Source organism: Hyla sarda, chromosome 3 (assembly GCF_029499605.1).
Source record: "Hyla sarda isolate aHylSar1 chromosome 3, aHylSar1.hap1, whole genome shotgun sequence".
NCBI lineage: Eukaryota > Metazoa > Chordata > Amphibia > Anura > Hylidae > Hyla > Hyla sarda.
In genome coordinates, this window is record NC_079191.1 from 55,554,801 (window position 1) to 55,575,847 (window position 21,047).

The following is a 21,047-nucleotide window of genomic DNA, read 5'->3' on the forward strand; positions in this document are numbered from 1 at the left end:
GTACTTATCAGCTGCTATATGCTCCACAGGAAGTTATTTTCTTTTATAATTTCCTTTCTGTTTGACCACAGTGCTCTCTGCTGACACCTCTGTCCATTTTAAGAACTGTCCGGAGCAGGATAGGTTTGCTGTGGGGATTTGCTCATACTCTGGACAGCTCCTAAAATGGACAGCGGTGTCGGCAGAGAACACTGTGGTCAGACAGAAAGGAATTTAAAAAAAGAAAATAACTTCCTCTGGGACATACGGCATCTGATAAGTACTGGAAGGATTAAAGGGGTTATCCAGGAAAAAATCTTTTTTTTATATATCAACTGGCTCCAGAAAGTTAAACCGATTTGTAAATAACTTCTATTTAAAAAATCTTAATCCTTTCAGGACTTATGAGCTGCTGAAGTTGAGTTATTCTTTTCTATCTAAGTACTCTCTGATGACATGTGTCTGGGGAACCACCCAGTTTCGAATCAAATCCCCATAGCAAACCTCTTCTACTCTGTGCAGTTCCCGAGAAAGCAGAGATGTCAGCAGAGAGCACTGTTGCCAGACAGAAAACAACAACTCAACTTCAGCAGCTGATAATTATTGAAAGGATTAAGATTTTTTAATAGAAGTAATTTACAAATCTGTTTAACTTTCTGGAGCCAGTTAATAAAAAAAAGATATATATGTTTTCTGGTGGAGTACCCCTTTAAGAGGTAAACCTTTTTAATAGGGAGTGTTATTGGATATTTATACTAGAAACTAGAGAACCTAAAGTAATGAATCAGAGACATGATTTAATCTTAACATATTAATACATCATATATATATATACCATATTTATCGGGGTATACCACGCACCCAAATATCCATGGTAAAATGAGGGTGCGTGTGTGCGCGTGTATACCCCGATACACCCCCAGGAAAGGCAGGGGGAGAGAGGCCGTCGCTGCCCGCTTCTCTCCCCCTGCCTTTCCTGGGGTCTAGAGCGCTGCTGCAGGCCTCCGGTCTTCGTCCCCTGCATCGTTGCTATGCGCTGCGTGCATAGCAACGACGGAGGGGACGCACGCCGGAGGCCTGCAGCAGCGCGGACCCGACCCAGGTAATTATGCCACCGGGGATGGGGGGAGGCACCGGGGCAGCGGCGCCGGCAATGGGTGCCGCTACCCCTTCTCTCCCCCTGGCTGTCGGCGCCGCTTCTCTCCCCCTGGCTATCGGCGCCGGCACCGATAGTCAGGGGGACAGAACGGGCAGCGGCGCCGATAGCCAGGGGGAGAGAAGGGCCGGCAGCAGGGCTCTAGACCCCAGGAAAGGCAGGGGGAGAGAAGCGGGCAGCGACGGCCTCTCTCCCCCTGCCTTTCCTGGGGGTGTATCGGGGTATAACACGCACACAGACTTTAGGCTAAAAATTTTAGCCTAAAAAGTGCATGTCATACGCCAATAAATACGGTATATATATATATATATATATATATATATATTTCCCTAAATGGTTTTTGCCCTTTGTATTTGTAAAGTTTGCACTTAATTCCAATTATTAATATCCTTCCATCCATTCTGTCCTCCTTTTTCCCCATTCCATATGGGCATAATTCAGTCTCCACATTTTCCAGCATAACCTCTAATGAGTGAGATATCATCTGCACGTGATGTTTTTACGAGTATATAAACTCTGTCTTTTTAAATGTGTGCTATGCTATTCCTAAGGTTCCTGTGTGATCCAAAACACACCGGCGTTTGTCCTGCTACCTGTTTGTATCCTACGATCCTTCAGTAAAGTAACCTGATTTTACTGCACCTTGAGCTGGACATCCCTTTCTGCATTGCAGTCCTAGAAAACCTCAGTGTGAAGCACAATTTTCTGGGCAATTTGGGGTATTTCTAAATTCAAAATGGACTTCAAATCCAAATGAAAATGCCCAACTGGTTCAATAGAATTGAATAGAGATGGGTGAATTTTTTAAAAATTTGATTCGGTCGATTCGCCAAATTTTCCGAAAAAATTTATTTTGATCCTAATATATTCGCGGTGAATTGCTATTAAAAAAGTCTATTTATGGGCTACAGAGAGCCTCAATAGAGGTGGAGAACACTTTGCCTTGCCATAACACACATAGGGAGTGTGTTGGGGTAGTGAAATAATACTGTTATTCAGTATTCCCTGCCTGCACTATGGTTGCTTGCAGTCTTTGAATGGGGATTGCTCCCAGTTCTGAACTCAATTGGCAGACTCTGAAACAACTTCTGAACTGTCCCTGCCTGCACTATGGTTGCTTGCAGTCTTTGAATGGGGAGTGCTTCCTGTGGTGATCTCAATTGGCAGACTATGAAACGACTTCTAAACTCTCCTTGCCTGCCTGCAGTGATGCAGGCTTGAGATCAATGGATTTCCCCTGTGCTGATCTATATTGTCAGTAACGCTTATTAGTGACGACACAGTGTCTGCTCTCTCTCTAGCAAGAACGAATGCGGGCTTGAGGTGAATAAATTTGCCGCTGTAAAGATCTGTATTATCAGTAACGGTGATTAGTGCGCCCACACAGTCTCTGCTCTCTCAGCAAAATGTCCGGAAAGGAAATGCCCGTCTTCGGCAATGGCTGCCGAATATATTGGGCTGTGACATCACAAGGCTGGCTGGCTGCTGATAAGTTGCATCCTGCATGTGATTCAGGGTGATACTGCCTACCCACCTTCCCAGACTTCCTTGCCCCATGTCCTCACACGTGTAGACACCATTTTAGCCCCCGGCCTACACAAAATGAAGTGAATGAAGTGATTCATTACCACAAAACGCAAGGAAATTAGGATTCGTTCAGAATACATTTTTTTATGAAATTCGTAACGAATTCGACTTCGTCGGCTTTAATTCACCCATCTCTAGAATTTAACCCAAAATGAATTTCAAAAGTCTCTCTCATCAGTAATACACATTTAGAAGTGCAGTAATATGGATTGTCCTGTACAGTATTGTATATGTAGTGTCACAGTGATACTGGAAGAACAAGAGGAAATATTGAGCAATCATCCATAGCTAGAAAAAAATAAGTTAAATTACATGAAAAAATATATTTCTGCTACCACGGTGACAGATGACTGAAAAACAAGTGGTACATCAATGCCACTGGTAAAAAAGATGAAATAACATTTCACGAGGCATAAATCCTGTAACATACCAGTAGCAATGATTGCAGGCCTCTGATTTATTGGTTTGTCATCAAACAGACTGTGAAGAAATATATATATATATATATATATAAAAATAACTATACGTAGTAAAATCCCACAATGTTAGGTCCCTCAGCAGACAGAAGTTTCATGACTAAGGTTTGGAAATAATATAAAATATTCAGATGATGTCACGCCTGCTGGGTAACGTCCCTTCCCAGTCTGTGAATCTGACTGAAATTGAGCAGAAAATACAGAGCAATATCAAGGTAGAAAACTAAAAAATAATAAAAAATAATGGCAGGGGGTGGTTTATAATGATGGGGAAGAGAACTGGAAGCATCATAAAATTATACTAGATCATGACAGGTATTCATTAAGCCTCTTGGACATGGAGTTCACAAGTTTACAGGTTGCCAGTGGAGTCCTCTTCCACTCCTCCATGATGACATCTCGGAGCTGGTGGATGTGAGAGACCTTGACACCGTCTAAACCAAATATGTTTATCTTGGTCTCATCAAACCACAGGACATGGTTCCAGTAATCCATGTCTTTAGTCTACTTGTCTTCAGTATACTGATTGTGGGCTTTCTTGTGCTCCATCTTTAGAAGAGGCTTCCTTTTGGGATGACAGCCATGCAGACCAATTTAATGCAGTGTGTGGTGTCAACCCTTCAAACTCTGCAGCAATTCTGGAAGCAGGAATTATACAGCAAGGACCTTCAAGGTAATATTTTCAGAAATACTACTAGTGTCATATGCCACATCAAAGAGACAGCAGGAGACTAGAGCGCTAAACAAGTGGCTCAGGAACTGGTGTAGGAAGGAGGGGTTTGGGTTCATGGAGAACTGTCCAAACTTTTCTGTCGGATATCGGCTCTACGGTAGGTACGGGCTGCACCTCAAAGGGGAGGGTGCAGCTGTGCTCGGGGAGAAGATGGCCAGTACGGTGGAGCAGTGTTTAACCTGTTAAGGACCCAGGGCGTACCTGTACGCCCTGAGTCCACTCCTGATCTATAACGCGGGGTCATAGTCATAGCGTCATAGCGGGTCGGGCCAGGCCTCTAACAATGACCGGGGCTCGGGGCTAATAGCACGCGGCATTGATCGCGCTGCCGCGCGCTATTAACCCTTTAGACGCGGCGTTCAAAGTTGAACGCCACGTCTAAAATAAAAGTGAAACCATGCCGGTTAGCTCAGGGAGCTGTTCGGGATAGCCGCAGCGAAATCGCGGCATCCCAAACAGTTTACAGGACAGCCGGAGGGTCCCTACCTGCCTCCTTGCTGTCCGATCGCCGAATGACTGCTCAGTGCCTGAGATCCAGGCATGAGCAGTCAAGCGGCAGAATCATCGATCACTGGTTTCCTATGTGAAACCAGTGATCAATGTAAAAGATCAGTGTGTGCAGTGTTATAGGTCCCTATGGGAGCTATACCACTGCAAAAAAAAGTGGAAAAAAAAAGTGAATAAAGATCATTTAACCCCTTCCCTATTAAAAGTTTGAATCACCCCCCTTTTCCCATAAAAAAAACCCAGTGTAAATAAAAATAAACATATGTGGTATCGCCGCATGCGGAAATGTCCAAATTATAAAAATATATCATTAATTAAACCGCACGGTCAATGGCGTACGCGCAAAAAAATTCCAAAGTCCAAAATAGTGCATTTTTGGTCACTTTTTATATCATGAAAAAATGAATAAAAAGCGATCAATAAGTCCTATCAATGCAACGCTAAAAACGTCAGATCACGGCGCAAGAAATGAGCCCTCATACCGCCCCATACACAGAAAAATAAAAAAGTTATAGGGGTCAGAAAATGACAATTTTAAACGTATAAATTTTCCTGCATGTAGGTATGATTTTTTCAGAAGATCAAACCTATATAAGTAGGGTATCATTTTAACCGTATGGACCTACAGAATAAAGAGAAGGTGTCATTTTTACTGAAAAATGTACTGTGCAGAAACGGAAGACCCCAAAAGTTAGAAAATGGCGTTTTTTTTTTTCAATTTTGTCTCACATTGATTTTTTTTCCCTTTTTGCCGTAGATTTTTGGGTAAAATGACTGATGTGATTACGAAGTAGAATTGGTGGCACAAAAAATAAGCCATCATATGGATTTTTAGGTGAAAGATTGAAAGAGTTATGATTTTTTAAAGGTAAGGAGGAAAAAACGAAAATGCATAAACGGAAAAATCCCGGGTCCTTAAGGGGTTAAACTAGGGACTGGGGTAGAGGTCAATTACATTAGTAAAGGACAGGACAATGTTCATAGATAACTGTGACTTTTTATTGTATCAGGGGGTGGAGCAAAGGGAGGGGTTAGATAGGCTTAAAGGGGTAGGTACTCCACTGGAAAAAAATGTTTTAAATCAACTGGTGCCAAAAAAAGTTAAACAGATTTTTAAGTTACTTCTATTTAAAAAATGTAATCCTTCCAGTACTTATCAGTTGCTATATGCTACAGGGGAAGTTCTTTTTCTTTTTGGATTTCTTTTCTGTCTGACCACAGTGCTCCCTGTTGACACCTCTGTCCTGGTCCTTAAGGGATTAAAGGGGTACTCCGCTGCTCAGTGTTTGAAACAAACTGTTCCAAACGCTGAAGCTGATGCCGATGTCGGGAGCTTGTGACGTCATAGCCCCACCCCCTCATGACTGCATGCCTCGCCCCCTCAACGCAAGTCCATGGGAGGGGGCGTGACATCATGAGGGGGTGGGACTATGACATCACGAGCTCCCGGCGCCGGCTCCAGCGTTCGGAACAGTTTGTTCCAAACACTGAGCAGCGAAGTATCCCTTTAAATTCTCAATGTGAGATGTACATACCCTATGAGAATAAGAGAGTCAGGAATAAGAGAAAACCAATGTGGATGTATACAAATGTAAAGGGAGCAATAAATGAGAAAAAGAAAGGATTTAAGCTACTAAAGCAGGAAGGCAGTGAAGGAGCATTAAAGGGGTACTCCAGTGTTAAACTTTTTTTTTAACCCCTTCCCGACCTATGACATACATGTACGTCATGACCGGGAAGGTTTTCCAGACCTATGACGTACATGTACATCATGCAGATACTGGCCGCTACTTGTGGCATCCCGCTGCGCCCGGTAAGATGGTGGCTATCACTGATAGTCAGCCATCTTGCCTCAGGACCCAAGGGGGTTTTGTCCCCCCCTCACAGCGATTGCTCCCATCAGCTAGTCAAATCAGCTTTTCGCACAGAAAAATCCTGAGCAGCGCAGTGTGTGTCACGATCACGGGGATTGGGACTCTGCTAGGAGACCCCAATGTTCCCTACCTGTCCCCCTTCCCCCGGTATCCCTTACCCATCCCGAGCTGCTGACGCTGTGCCCGCTGGCATGCTATAGTTTCACTTTCACTTCACTTTTTTTTTTGTAAAGGAGCTGTTAAGTTTTACAACAGCTCCCCCTAGCGTCCTAAACCTGTAACCTGTAATAAGGGGGGAGCTGTTGTACAGAAGATAAAATAAATAAATATATAAATAAATAAATATATTTTTATGTGTGTATATATATATATATATATATGTGTGTGTGTGTGTGTGTGTAAAAAGCAAAATCATCGGTAGTTGCAGTATCTTGTAATACCTTTTTTATTGGACTAACAAGATTTTGTAGAGACAAGCTTTCGGGATTCCTCCCTTTATCAAGTCATAAGCATTTCTGAGCTCATAAGCATTTCTGAGCATTTGTGAGCTCAGAAATGCTCATGACTTGATAAAGGGAGGAATCCCGAAAGCTTGTCTCTACAAAATCATGTTAGTCCAATAAAAAAGGTATTACAAGATACTGCAACTACCGATGATTTTGCTTTTTTGCATCACTGGACTAATACGGCTACTCCAAACTAATCTATATATATGTATATATACATATATACACACACGCATATATATATATATATATATATATATATATATATATCACATCAATCATTTCACCACAAAATTTAGGACGAAATCAGAAAAAAAATATTTGTGGGGCAAAATTGGAAAAAAATTCCATTTTGTAACTTTTGGGGGCATCCGATTCTATGCAGTGCACTTTTCGTTAAAAATTACACATTATCTTTATTCTGTAGGTCCATACGGTTACAAGGATACCTAAAAAAAATTATAACTACATGCGCCGAAATTAGTATGTGTAAAATTGTCATCTTCTGACCCCTATAACTTTTTTATTTTTCCATATACAGGGATTTATGAGGGCTCATTTTTTGCGCAGTGATCTGAAGTTTCTATTGGTACCATTTTTGTTTTGATGGGACTTTTCGATCACCTTTTATAAATCTTGTTAGGGTATACAAAGTGACCAAAAATACGCGATTTAGGATTTTGGATTTTTTTTTATGTGTACGCCATTAAGTGTGCAGTTTAATTAACATAATGTTTTTATAGTTCAGACATTTGCGCACACGGCAATACCACATATGTTTATTTTTATTATGTTTACGTATTTTTTATATTGAATTTGGAAAAAGAGGGTCGGGGATTCAAACTTTTCTTATGGAAAGGGTTAATGGGTGGTTTTTTTTTAACTTTTACTGTATTCAACTTATTTTTTTTTACACTTTATTAGTCCCCTTAGGGAACTTTTAGGAGGAATAATTAGATTCCTCATACAGATCAATTGAATTCCGCAGAACTCCATTGATCTGTGTACTCTGCACTTGATTGATAAAGCCTGGTTCAGCCAGGCTCTATCAATCTCAGAGCTGCAGCAGTCAGGAAGGAGGGAAGGAGAGGTAAGCCCTCCGGCTACCTCCACATTGGATCGCCCCCCCGTGACCGTGATGTGTGTGTGTGTGTGTGTGTGTGGGGGGGGGGGGTGGTCAATCCACCCCATGGGACCACCAGGGACTGTTTAAAGCTCCCTTTAGACACCGGTGGCATATTTGGTAGCCATTTGGTGGCCATTAACGGCGGCTCCCAGCTACAGGAATCAACTAGTGGATTAAAAGTTTTGTCTCCCAGGATTCTCAATGCTACATTGCTGCTTTACCCAATGGAGATGGGGTGCTGGCTTACTGAGCTCCCATGACTCCTTTATGCACAGTACTTCGACCGCTCATCTGATGCATATTCTAGTTTCTTTACTCTCACGTTGTGGTGACAGGAGAGCCTGTGACCACATGAGCGCTCGGCTCTTGCAGCAGAACCCAGGCTCTGCTCCTATGTAGGCTCTCACATCACTAGAACGTAAGAGTGAAGAAATTAGACTATTCATCAGATGGGCAAGCATAGTGCTGCGCAAAGAAGAGGCAGGGGAGCTGTTCTCTAAAGGGAAACTGACAGTCTGTTCACCCACACTAAACCCAATACACTGGGTTATAGTGTTGGTGAATCTGAGTAGAATGATGTTATACTTACAAAAATTGGTGCATTTGTCTTCTATATATTGCCTCAGTTGCTAGCATGCAAAGTCAGTCTTGTACGCAATGGAGGTGGTAGCCAGCTTGCCGAGCTTCCCTGCCTCTGTCTCGTTTCCCGCAATATGCACGTCCTTCTGAATATTCATAATTCTTCGCTCTTACGTCCTAGTGAGAGGGAATCTAGGGACTTAATCTGATGCCATATTGGAGTCAGGAAGGAATTTTCCCCTCGTATGGAGCAACTGACATCAACCTAAGGGTTTTTCTTTTCTCTGGATCAACACAGTAGGGACACAGTTACTTAATAGTGAAAGAGATAGATGCAGAACACATAAGAAGTCTTTGCACTGGCCCTTTAAGTTGCAACAGGAGCACAGAGGAGACTCTGGTGTGGCTAGAATAAGGCAGTTTTCTTCCTTTTTCTAGTCATATAAACCTAATTTGTATATCGTTTTCCCATAGAGCATTGCCTGAAAGTTTCTTACACACCATCGACGATTCTCTTTCAGTTAAATATTTCTTGAGCTAAATTTATTCTATGAAGCAATTTTGCTAAGTATTTTTAACCAAAACCGGGAACCAAAACAGAAAATGGTTCATATTTTTCTATTATACTGTAGTTTTTCTCTGTGTTGGTTTTGGTTAAAAATACTGATCAAAATACTATGTGTAAGCATAGCCCAAGAGTTTGAAGCCAGTGAACTGATATGGGTTATTCTCTAGAACAGTGGTCTTCAAGCAGCCCAAAACTTGCCCTGGCATCCACAAGTTATTTACATTTTTGCATGGATGTATAACATCATAAAAATGCACTATATGGTCACAAGTATTGGACCCCACGCCTTATAGGGGTACTCTGCCCCTAGACCTCTTATCACCTATCCAAAGGATAGGAGATAGGATGTCTGATTGCGGGGTTCCCGCCACTGGGGACCCCCGTGATCTCTGGTGTGGCACCACAGACATCCGGTGCATGGAGCAAACTTTGCTCCGTGCCCGATAACTGACGATGCCGGGCGGAGGCGTGTGACGTCACAGCCATGCCCCCTCAATGGAAGTCTATGGGAGGGGGCGTGACGGCCATCATGCCCCCTTCCATAGACTTGAATTGAGGGGGCATGGCCGTGACGTCACAAGCCTCTGGAGCTGCACCCGATGCTCTCAACGAACGTAGGGGGCAGCATGGAGATTGCGGGGGTCCCCAGCGGCAGACTTTGGATAGGGGATACGATATCTAAGGGCGGAGTACCCCTTTAATCACAGAATTCAGGTGTTTCAATTAGCCCTATTGCTGCAGATGTACAATATCCAGCCCCTACCAATGTAGTTGCCTTTACAAACATGTGTGATAGAATGGGTTGTTCTAAAGAAAACACTGAATTCTAGCGTGGTACTGTAATAAGAACCACCACTGCAACAAGTCAGCTTTTGAAAGTCCCTGCCCCATCCAGATCCCTTCAGGGGCTGGACCCATCCTTTATCATGTGCAAGAAAAAAGAGATATTGGCCTGAATGTTACAAAAAAAATGGTGGAGTCTTCTATTATGGGATTGAGGAGAATTTGAGGGAGTGTTGGGGCCATCTTCTTAGTCTTTAAAAAAAAAATGAAGTAGGGACCTGGCTGAAAGATATGCAGAATAGGGGAGGGGGTAGAGTGCTGAGGTCTTCTGATTTGGGATGTGGTAATGTCATTCCATTGCTGGTTGGACCTGTTCTCTTTTTCAATGGGCAAGGTAGAGATAAGTGGCCAAAAGACTAAAACAGATAGTTGGTTGGCAAATATCATGGAATGAGAGATAGCTGTGGAGTGGGTCTTGTTTGTACTCTTTTTGCTCTTCCTTATATAGTATTTGGTGTATTATCTTTAATGTTAAGGTCTTGACTACTCATAAATATCTTATACATGAGAATTGGCTCATTTTACAATCCGTTCTTTATACCAAGGCACATTTAATACTTTTATCTGCATCCAGCCATCACCACCCACATCAATAATGTACATCTACAATCCACCTGACTGCTCCATGGTAATCTTCTTACAGTATGCATATATTTCTGCATCAATAATACGCATTTAAAAACCACTTATCTCTGCTATAATGCTCTATTGATCTGGACGTGAATGCTTGTCTCCATGATGATAAGTGATTTCAGCTCTGAAGTTTTAATATGCTTGACTAAGTGCAATCTAAGTCACTTTGTAACATTATCTGCTTTGTTAGGAAATACAAGGGTATCTTTAGTTCTTGGGTTATTCGGTGAAGGTGGTCTAGGAACAGTAGAGAGTGCACAAATCTAAGTCATAGTTTTCTTGTAAAGTCTTTATAAAAAAAAAAAAAAGTCTTGCTTTTTTTTTGTTGTAAAACTTTGCAAATCTCTACCCTACTGCACTTCTCAAGTGATTTTACATAGCTAATATGTAAATAAATAAATCCCTTCAGAAGAAAAGCTCAAGCAGGGGTAGAGTTACAATTCTGCACCAGGGGACTTAAAGGGGTATTCCAGCACAGGATAGGGGATAAATGTCTGACCGCGTGAGTCCAAGTGATGGGACCCCCCATGATTTCCAGAACAGGGACCATTTTTTACCTCAGAGAGTTTTGCCCCCCACCCCCTTCTGAGATTAGCTGGCCTCGAAGGTGACAGCCCACCCCACCAATCACTGGTATATTCTGCTTCAGCCAGCAATTGGTAAAGTGGGCTGTGACTCCCAAGACCAGTTATTCTTGTGGTAGGCCTCTGGGGTAGGGGTAGTGTGGTCAGGGTGTTGCTTCAGTATATCAGGGGTAAAGGTTAACCCTATTGTTCGTGACGCCAGGCTGCGGGCTAGTATGCTGAGGTAATTCTCCGGCCTATCGCCGCCCTCCCCAGTAATGATAGGTGCATGCATATAATGACTGAAGGTCCACAAGGTAGTTGAACTTGAACTTAGATAAACTTTACTTAAAGACTTGCTTTAGGAGCAGACCTTTTCGGCCTCAAATTGAAGGGATCGGACTCCCAATCAGTTGACGGAAAATATTTGAAGGGAAGCTGTGTTGGGGCTGTTGGTCTAGTGACCGCTGCATCCCATTCTCCACGAAGGCTCTGGACGGGGGTGTACTCTACAATCTCACCCACCTCCAAGGTGTAGAACTTCTTATGAAAATATGGCCTTTGCACTGCTCGCTGGTTTACGAGAATGGTCTGCCCAGTGTGGCAGTCAAGGAGTGTCCCATAACCTCTGACCTTGTCGAACTTGGCCACAGTTGCTCTTCTTCTCTCCAATGGCTCCTCCCCTTCTCGGGGGTGATCCATTTACGAATGTACAATGCCTCCATTTCTTTGGTGTTTTTTTGCCACCGTACTTTCTCTTCATGGGGCAAATGCACATGCTTGGGGGCGTAGAGTTCTTTATTTCGGGCCTTTAGCTTTTCCATCAATTCGGCCAATTAGGCTTCTTGACGGGCCCTTTCTTTTTCTGCAGTTGGGATTGGTGGGAGTGGCTTCCCAGGAAATGGTTGAAGTACCTTGTGCATATATTCGATCAGCTCCGGCTCATCTCCAAACACCCACTGCGGCAATTTTGGTGAGCACGGTCGTGCACTTGGCAAATCAGATAGAGGAACTTTAGCTTCAGGGCTGGAGGAGGAAGAATAGGCCGCCTCTGGTGGGCACTCACTGTAGACTCCTCCGATGGGATCTCGGCCCACAAGCCCCAAGTTCTGTGGTGAGGGGACAATCTCACCGGCAATGCACCTCCAGGTGTCCCTGCAGTCTCCGCTGGAGGTGTGTCTTACCAATCGTCGTCATAATCAGGCAGTGGGGGAAGATTGCAGGCCCCCTCTTCGTCCAATGACAACCGCTGCAGCCGGTCAGCAAGTTCTTGAAAAAGTTGGGCTGCGACTGCCACGACTTTTCGTTGTTCCGGCACCATTTTGCAATCTTCACCACGTGGAACGCTGCTCTCCGTCATGTCTGTACTCTCCGGCTCTTTGTGCTGACTGAAGAGGTTGCTCTGCGTGGTGTCTTTTATAGTGGGCTTCCCCAAAATGAATGATGCCGGCAGGAAGGACGTCATCGGTGCAGCTCCGACTTCCGGTCCCTCCAGAGACGACTCCTGTATCTCCAAGTTCCCTTTCGGCTGTGACACGGCAACTTGACAGCCACGCCCAGGGGCGGGGCGTGGTGCAGCACGGGCCTTCTTCGCACGCTTTTCTAGCAGCAGTTCAGCTCCGCCTGTGCTGACCGGACCAGAGGATCGCAGCATGAACTCATTGCGCAGTTTACACATCTTAGTTGCAGATAAATTTTCGCCTTCCCCCTTACTTTTCTCGTGGCCCCCTTGCATGGTACACCACGGACATCGCTCCCGTACACAACAACACGGTTTACAGCACATGAATAAAGTTCGTTGCTTGGGGGGAGTACACTTTCGCCAGTGGCAACTGTAGTAGGCACACACCCGAATCCTGTTTGTGCGATGCCAAAAAGGCTTTGTGTTAGGCCTCTGGGGTAGGGGTAGTGTGGTCAGGGTGTTGCTTCAGTATATCAGGGGTTAAGGTTAACCCTATCACTCGTGATGCCAGGCTGAGGGCTAGTATGCTGAGGTAATTCTCTGCTGCCCTTCCCAGTAACGATAGGCGCATGCATATAATGACTGAAGGTTCACAAGGTAGTTGAACTTGAACTTGGATAAACTTTACTTAAAGACTTGCGGTACATCCAATGAACAGTAACAGTCTCATTAATACAGTCTTCATACACCTCAGTGACTGACAGTTGTTGCGGACCTTGACTTTTTATACAAGTCTCAGAATTTAGGGTAATTTGCGAAGATCCGTCCGGATTTAAGGGTTAGATAAGGTCCGGTGATCTTGCAGAGTGCGTAGGGATTGATTACACTCACAGTTTAGTAAAGATCAGCCGTCACCGCAAGGCTTGGGCCTAAACTCACTGATGACAGCAGCACAGATCCTTCCCTGTCAACAGCCCAGGAACAAGAGAGCGAGCAATGGCCGCCGCGCCCTTGTATGGGCAGGGGCGGGGCCTTTTTGATTGGTCCATGGTCAGCTGTCACTCACCATTACATAGCCTGATGGGTGAACACCTGACTTCCTCCAAAGGTCCCATACACAGAAACCATAGAGTCTTTGGAACGCATCACGTGACCCGCAGGTCCTGCGACACCAACCAGGTAAGTACACTTACTATACAAATAGATACACATTAAATTTAAATAATTTTAATTACAAAAGGGGTGACAAGGGGCTAGCTAAGGACTCTGGGACTCTGACTTTGGGGACCTCACCACAAGGCAACGGATGCAATCCGGTGCCGGGACACCACATTCTCCTACATAATAACTGCTGACCTTGACACACAGCAGACACATACTGATAGATCACCCACATTTTGTTAAAGTGTTCCAATTGTTTTAAACATTTTTTTTTTAAAAACCTGTATGATTTCTTATTCCCTCTATTTCATTGGACAAGACCAGAGCTGGGCTGTTTTCCAGCAATACACACACAGGCACCTAATTTATTTTACTTGTCTGGTCAATCACAACACGGCTCCTACTCCTCTCTACTCTGCCATGACATGTAGCCATGCAATGTGCTATGTGAGCAGAAATTAACTGTAGCCGCACAACAAGGAAGTGGTTACACTTAGCACTAGATTTCTGCTGAATTTGAGATGAAAGAAAAGCCTTGATTTACCTTTCAGATACTGTATGGATCCTTAGGAGGAGGTAGATAGGTTCACAGATTGTAGGTACACAGCCCAGGCTCTTTCTCCCTCCCTTTCACATAACACTAGCTAAGCCCTGCTTCCCCTTTCCGTGTTCTGTCCTTGTCTTTCTCTTACTAGAGATGGACTGAGCCTAACAACCGACATTGAACAGCAAATTGCAGAGAAGTGAGACATCTAGTGACCAAAACATTAGAGCTTTTTTTCCCCTGCTACGTGAGATTTACAAATATGTTAGGAATTACCTAGGCTATGAAATGGAGGAAATTTGTTTAAAACGACAGTGACCATAGGTCATTTTCAGATGAGTAGTCATGATAAGGTCAGCTCAGCTACATCTGTGCATAAAGTGCCATTGAAGATCATTTTTTAACATAAAGAAGTTTTTGTCTTAAAATGCCAGCCAGCTCTTGTATTCAGAATCCACTATGTAAAGAGGCTCCCTAGAGATGGCTGCACATAAATGAAAAGAATAGTTGGACTACTGCACTATGAAAATAGGGATCATATAACTTGCAGACATGTAAGAGTGCGGTGTTGCTGGAAATAGGGGATATTTTTTCGTTGCTGTTTATTACACGGATACTAAAGAAAACATTCTCTTTCAATATGCTCCTTTTACACAAACCAATATTCCTTCCTTCTTCCTCTTTTTGAGCCGGTCAAAACGGGAGAGCTGGCAAATCAAAAGAAAATAGTCAGATCTCATCCAAAAGAATTGTTATTGCATTTTCCTGCCCTCGAGCTGTGAATGGAACTCTGTGCATAGTGTGAGATACACTTTTGGGGTGTATTGGCTATTTTTGGATGTAAAGTTAATTATCACACATTTCTATATAATTGCAGGGCGAGACTTTTATGACATGGTTTCTTCTGTGGCGTGAGTCCTATGAGTAGGACGTTGTAAATTTTTTTTTGTGTTCTCGAATTCTGTGATATATGTTAATTTGTAAAAATTTGCCATCTCTTCTTGTTATGAATAGCAGATCCGAACAAATATTTACATTATACAAATGAGTATCACATCTCTTAAGGCCCCTTTCACACTATAAAAATACTTCCGTTATGAACGCCCGATATAAAAAGCCTGGAAATCGGCAGTTATACGGCCGGTACAAAATCACTAACGGCCGTTAGAAAATCCCATTATAGTCTATGGGATTTTTCTAATAGCCGTTTTAGCCCGTTATCCCCCATTATTAATAACGGCCATTATTTTGTGACGGGCAAATGAACGGGAGAAAAAGTGCCTGCACCAATTCTCCTGTTACTATTGCCCTTCACAAAATAACGGCTGTTATCAATAAAGGGCAATAACGGGTTAAAACGGCTATTAGAAAAATCCCATAGACTATAATGGGATTTTCTAACGGCTGTTAGTGATTTTGTACCGGCCGTATAACTGCCGATTTCCAGGCTTTTTATAACGGGCGTTCATAACGGAAGTATTTTTATAGTATGAAAGGGGCCTAACCAAATTAAAGCAATGCCATTTTGAAAAGAAAGATGACCACTTTCTGATCCATGGGGGTCTGACCTCTTAGAAACTTTACCACTACTGAGATTGCTGGTCCCCAAGCTCTGTGTCCCCTTCTTTGGTTTTCTCTGCACCGTGACCCTCCCGGCCACTCTGCTGTGCAGACACCTCCCACCATTATACCACCACCAGCCTGAACTGTAACAACAAGGCAGGATGGAATCATACTTTCATGTTGTTTATGCAAAATGCTGTCCTTGCCATCTGGATGTTACAGCTGGAATCAAGACTCACCAGACCAGGTAACATTCTTCCAGTCTTCCATTGTCCATTACTGGTGACCTGTGCGGATTGTAGCCTCAGTTTCCTGTTTTTAGCTGACAGTAGTAGCAACAATGTTGTCTACTGCTGCTGTAGCCCATCTGCTTTAAGGTTGGATGTGTTGTACATTCAGAGATAGTATTCTGCATTTCTTGGTTGTAAAAAGTGGTTATTTAACCTACATTGCCTTTTTTATTATCTCAAACCAGTCGGCCCATTCTCCTCTTACACCAACAAGGTATTTTTATCCCCACAACTGCCGCTCACTACATATTTTCTCTGGATATTTTTCTTTTTTTAGACCATTCTCTGTTATTTAACAGAACAAATGAACAAATAAAGTGGCCAGGGACTGTAAATCTCCCCACTTTCACTTGATTTTGAGTACACACTGGCCCTGATTTACTAACAGTGGAGTGTAGTTTTCTTTGTGGGTTTTAATTCCCTACAATTTTTCCCCCACAGTATTTACGAAGGTTTCCCCACGTTTTGCACTTTTCACTACATTTTGCTTTTTTTTTTTTTACACATGCTCAGATCTGTAGCGTTTTCCTTTGCTCAAATCCACCACATTTTCTGTGGAAACCTTAGTAAATATGTTGGGTTTTTGTGAAAATGTCGGGGTCATGCCCCTTTTCTGTGACCATGCCACCTTTCCCCAATGGCCACTGCCCTTTTTCAGGTTTCTCAGTAAAATGGAGATTTGGTCGTTTTTTTTTTTCCATTTCTGGTGCAATGACACAGAATCCCAACGTGCCAGAATCTGGAGCACAACCCGACAAAACATAGCATAGATTAGCATTAAAAGGGGTATTCCAGACAGGTGATAAATGTACAGGTGGCAAATGCTGGACTGCCAAAATGAGGGACCCTAAAATAAAGGACCTTGGTCGCCCCCATTGTCCCCAGCCACAGAATAACAACTAGGAGGATAAATTGAGAGATGGTCGACCATACGTCCTGTAGCTCCATTCCCAAATCTATGGCACTTTATTTTTAGAGTCCCAGACTGTAATGTCATTTCATACTGCTGTATTACAGTGCTGCTTGTTCATAGATCTCCCGATATATGGCTGATGTGTTCTCAATGGAGAGAGGAAGGCTAAGCCGCTTCCAGACAGCCCTGGCGTCGGATTATCTCAGTAAAAAAGGTCACACAGTTGAAATTCAACATGCCTAAAGGTATGTTCATGCATTCAGATTTTTAATAATTTAACCCGTTAACGACCGTGGACATTTATACTCGTCCATGTGCCGTTAACAGGGTATGATGCAGGCTCCCGACTCGATCCCGCGTCACACTGGCTGGCCCCCAGCTGATTCCTGTTGGCATTTTTTATGGACTTGGCCCTATTGTATGTCTGATATCAGGTGATTAGATAGTGGGACCCACTGTGGACACGGATTGATGTGAATGATGACATGATCTCAGATTGTTCACTAATGGGGCTCACAATCTAAATGACCAAAAATTCCATTTATGAAATGTAGGAGAGTGTGGGAGGACCCTGGAGAAACCGTAGCAAACATGGTGAGAACAGACAAACTCAATGTAGATGTAGGCCTTGGTTGGGTTTGGCCTTGGATTTCTCCTTATTGGCGCTCATAGTATTCCTGTGTCATGCTTCACCTCCACAGCTCCTGCATAAGGGTATGTTTATACTTAGGAATTGATGGGAAATCTGTTCTGTCAGAAAATTCAGCAAATCTGCCATCTTCTGCTTGGCACAGAATTTTGTGTAGAATTGGCTCAGCAGTTGATGCTGAATTTACACAAGAAATCAGGAAGTTCAGCCATTTTGAGGTTTGACAAAAATAGAGAAACAGAAATATAACCACACATGCACTATTTGTATTTTGATCTACTTGCTTCTCAGCATAATTTCAAAAACTAACAGGTTGTTAGTATACATTTTTATCAAAAAGTACAAGCCCACTCGCCATGTCAAGGCCACCTAGTCAGAGTGGGTCACTAACCTAACACTGGCATAGCGCCTGGCTGCGACCACCGCCCCCACGACACCAAGCCCACAGGAGGAACAACCTGGTGTCCAGGCAGCCCCACTGCTGCCCAACCAAGCCCCTGGCTCCGGCCCACACCACTGTCACGATTCGGCTAGCTGGATGTGGATCCTCTGTGTCAGCGAGGGATTGGCGTGGACTGTGTCGGTGGACCGGTTCTAAGATGCTACTGGTATTCACAGGAGCCCGCCGCAAAGCGGGATGTTCTTGCTGCGGCGGTAGCAACCAGGTCGTATCCACCGGCAACGGCTCAACCTCGCTGACTGCTGAGAAGGCGTGGGACAGAAGGACTAGGCAGAGGCCAGGTCAGACGTAGCAGAAGGTCGGGGCAGGCGGCAAGGTTCGTAGTCAATGTGGATAGCAGAAGATCTGGAACACAGGCTTTGGACAACACTAAACGCTTTCACTGGCACAAGGCAACAAGATCCGGCAAGGAAGTGCAGGGGAAGTGAGGTAATATAGCCAGGGAGCAGGTAGAAGCTAATTAGGCTAATTGGGCCAGGCACCAATCATTGGTGCACTGGCCCTTTAAATCTTAGAGAGCTGGCGCGCCCTAAGGAGCGGAGCCGCGCGCGCCAGGGCATTACAGCCGGGGGCCGGGACAGGTAAGTGACTTGGGATGCGATTCGCGAGCGGGCGCGTCCCGCTATGCGAATCGCATCCCCGCCGGCAATGTCAGTGCAGTGCTCCCGGTCAGCGGGTCTGACCGGGGCGCTGCAGATAGAGGAACGCCGCGAGTGCTCCGGGGAGGAGCAGGGACCCGGAGCGCTCGGCGTAACAACCACCTTACAGATAAAGCATCACAGTAACAATGGCCGCAACAGAGCACCACGTCAGTGTGAACACCTACCATGTGCTCCCTGCCAGAGGGCTTGGGAATGTTAGGAGGAAACCCTTAAGCAGTCCTCTTCCAATTAAAAATGCCTGGGCCTTGGGGTTTGATTCGCACATGAATTCAATGTCAGATCTGCGCCAATTCCGCTCCAAACTTATTTCATTACGAAAAATACTTGACTTCATGGAGCTTTAACCCAATCTTCTGGCGGAATACAAATATGCATTGGAATTTCATCCATAGTGTGAAGAGAGAGTCAACTTTTATTCCATTTTATTTCCATGGCTTTACGCTGGTCAATTCCACGTCAATTCCTCAGTGTGAACATACCCTAAGGCAAAATAAGTAACATTGTAGTAAATTTTACAAACACTTCAATAAAAGTGAAGACATTAGCCTTTAAAGCATAAATGGTGGTCTGGCGGTGGGATACCTGTTAAAATCTACCAGCAGCTTTGGAGACTACAGTAAAAGCATCTAGATACGGATATGCTGGAGGTCCTATAATCTTGCATGGGACTTCCGTCAAATCCATATCCTGATCGCTTTAGTCTCGGCCAAATCCCGGGCTATGAAGCTACCGGAAGATGTAAACTGGTATCTTGCCTCCGGACCAACATCGGAGTTATGCTTTAAATTTATATCTAGCTAAGAAAATTGTCTCTTATATCAAATAACTTCTTGACATTTCATTACAACTCTTCCTATAAATGTAAAATACAAAAAAATAACATTATTGTATGTACCCTACAGCATTAGAGCACATTGGACTATGTCTGTCTGTATTTTGCAGGAAGCGTCACTGTATACACACAGTTGTGTCTAGACTCTCCTTCTGTCACTATATAATTACATTTTCCTTTTTCCTGCTGTGATATCCCTCCGTGACATGAGACATCCTGATTTTTGTGTTATTTAAGTGAAATTTTATAACTGTGGTGAAGATTGATGCTCAGTAGAGGAGAAAGAGGCAGCTCCGCAGTTTATCACTCAGAGCTCCCATGTGTACTGCTGCCCGCCGCTAGACTTCCTATCCCACACGGAAGCGATCATGTCTGGGTGGCTTCAGAAATTTCACTCACTTTCCTGTACAATGAACTTGTCCTGAGGTTTCATTTGCAAAGTGAAATGGGAGGCTGAAATAATGGATAGCGATTAATTTCAACAGGAAACGGGACATCTATGTAAACAATTGATGTGTTGCATTTGGAAAGGATGGTCGTAGAGAAAGGATTTCCTCGCAGTCAACACTAAAACTATTATTATTTTTGGTTCTTCAAGTCACATGTACTTGTTTGTAAATTGATGGTGATGATTGATCTAGGCTTAGAAGCTTAGAAGAGCAAGATGATAACATAGATTGAAATGGACCACCTGTCACCCAGGATTAGCCATCTAGGACAGAAGGGTCAAGATCATGTTGCCCCCTTCCGCACCATTTTTAGGGTCCTCACCCATTTGTTTGCTAAAAATGACCAACCAGGGTTGGGACCCCTTTCTTTAAAGCTGCATTCACATCCCGATTGAGGCATATGGCAGCTGAATCCAGCAGAAGAACTTAAAAACCCGCTGCCACCATATTCCTCTTGAACCCATGCCATACCCCATTCATTTAAATAAGCCGAACTGAGTCAGCTAATGACTCTGGTTTTGACATTTTTGGACTGTATCCGTTTTTGTTGCTGGACTGAAACCACAGCGGACCACAGTTTTCAGTCTAGCAACATCAACAAATACTAGTCGCTAGCTGACTCCGTCTGGCTCATTGAAATTAATGGGGTACAACATGGGTACAGCATGGGTACGATGGGGATACAGCAAGAGCTTGATGTGAAATTCTCCTACATAATGCCATATGCCCCAAATGGGATGTAAAAGCAGCCCAACAAGACCCTAACATTTGACATACTAGTGTGTCATAATGTCAAGAAGTGAGTATGGAGAGGCCTTAGAGAACTCTGAGAGAAGCTGAGGACACTCTTTACCAAGTGGTTGCTGGCTGCTATCTTCAGCTGTTATCCACCGTCTGGCATTGGAGATCAGTCTTATTTCTTTGTTAAGTCCCTAGATGCTACAGTCAATAGTAATCATGGAATCTAGGGAGTTATTTGATAGGTGTCCTGT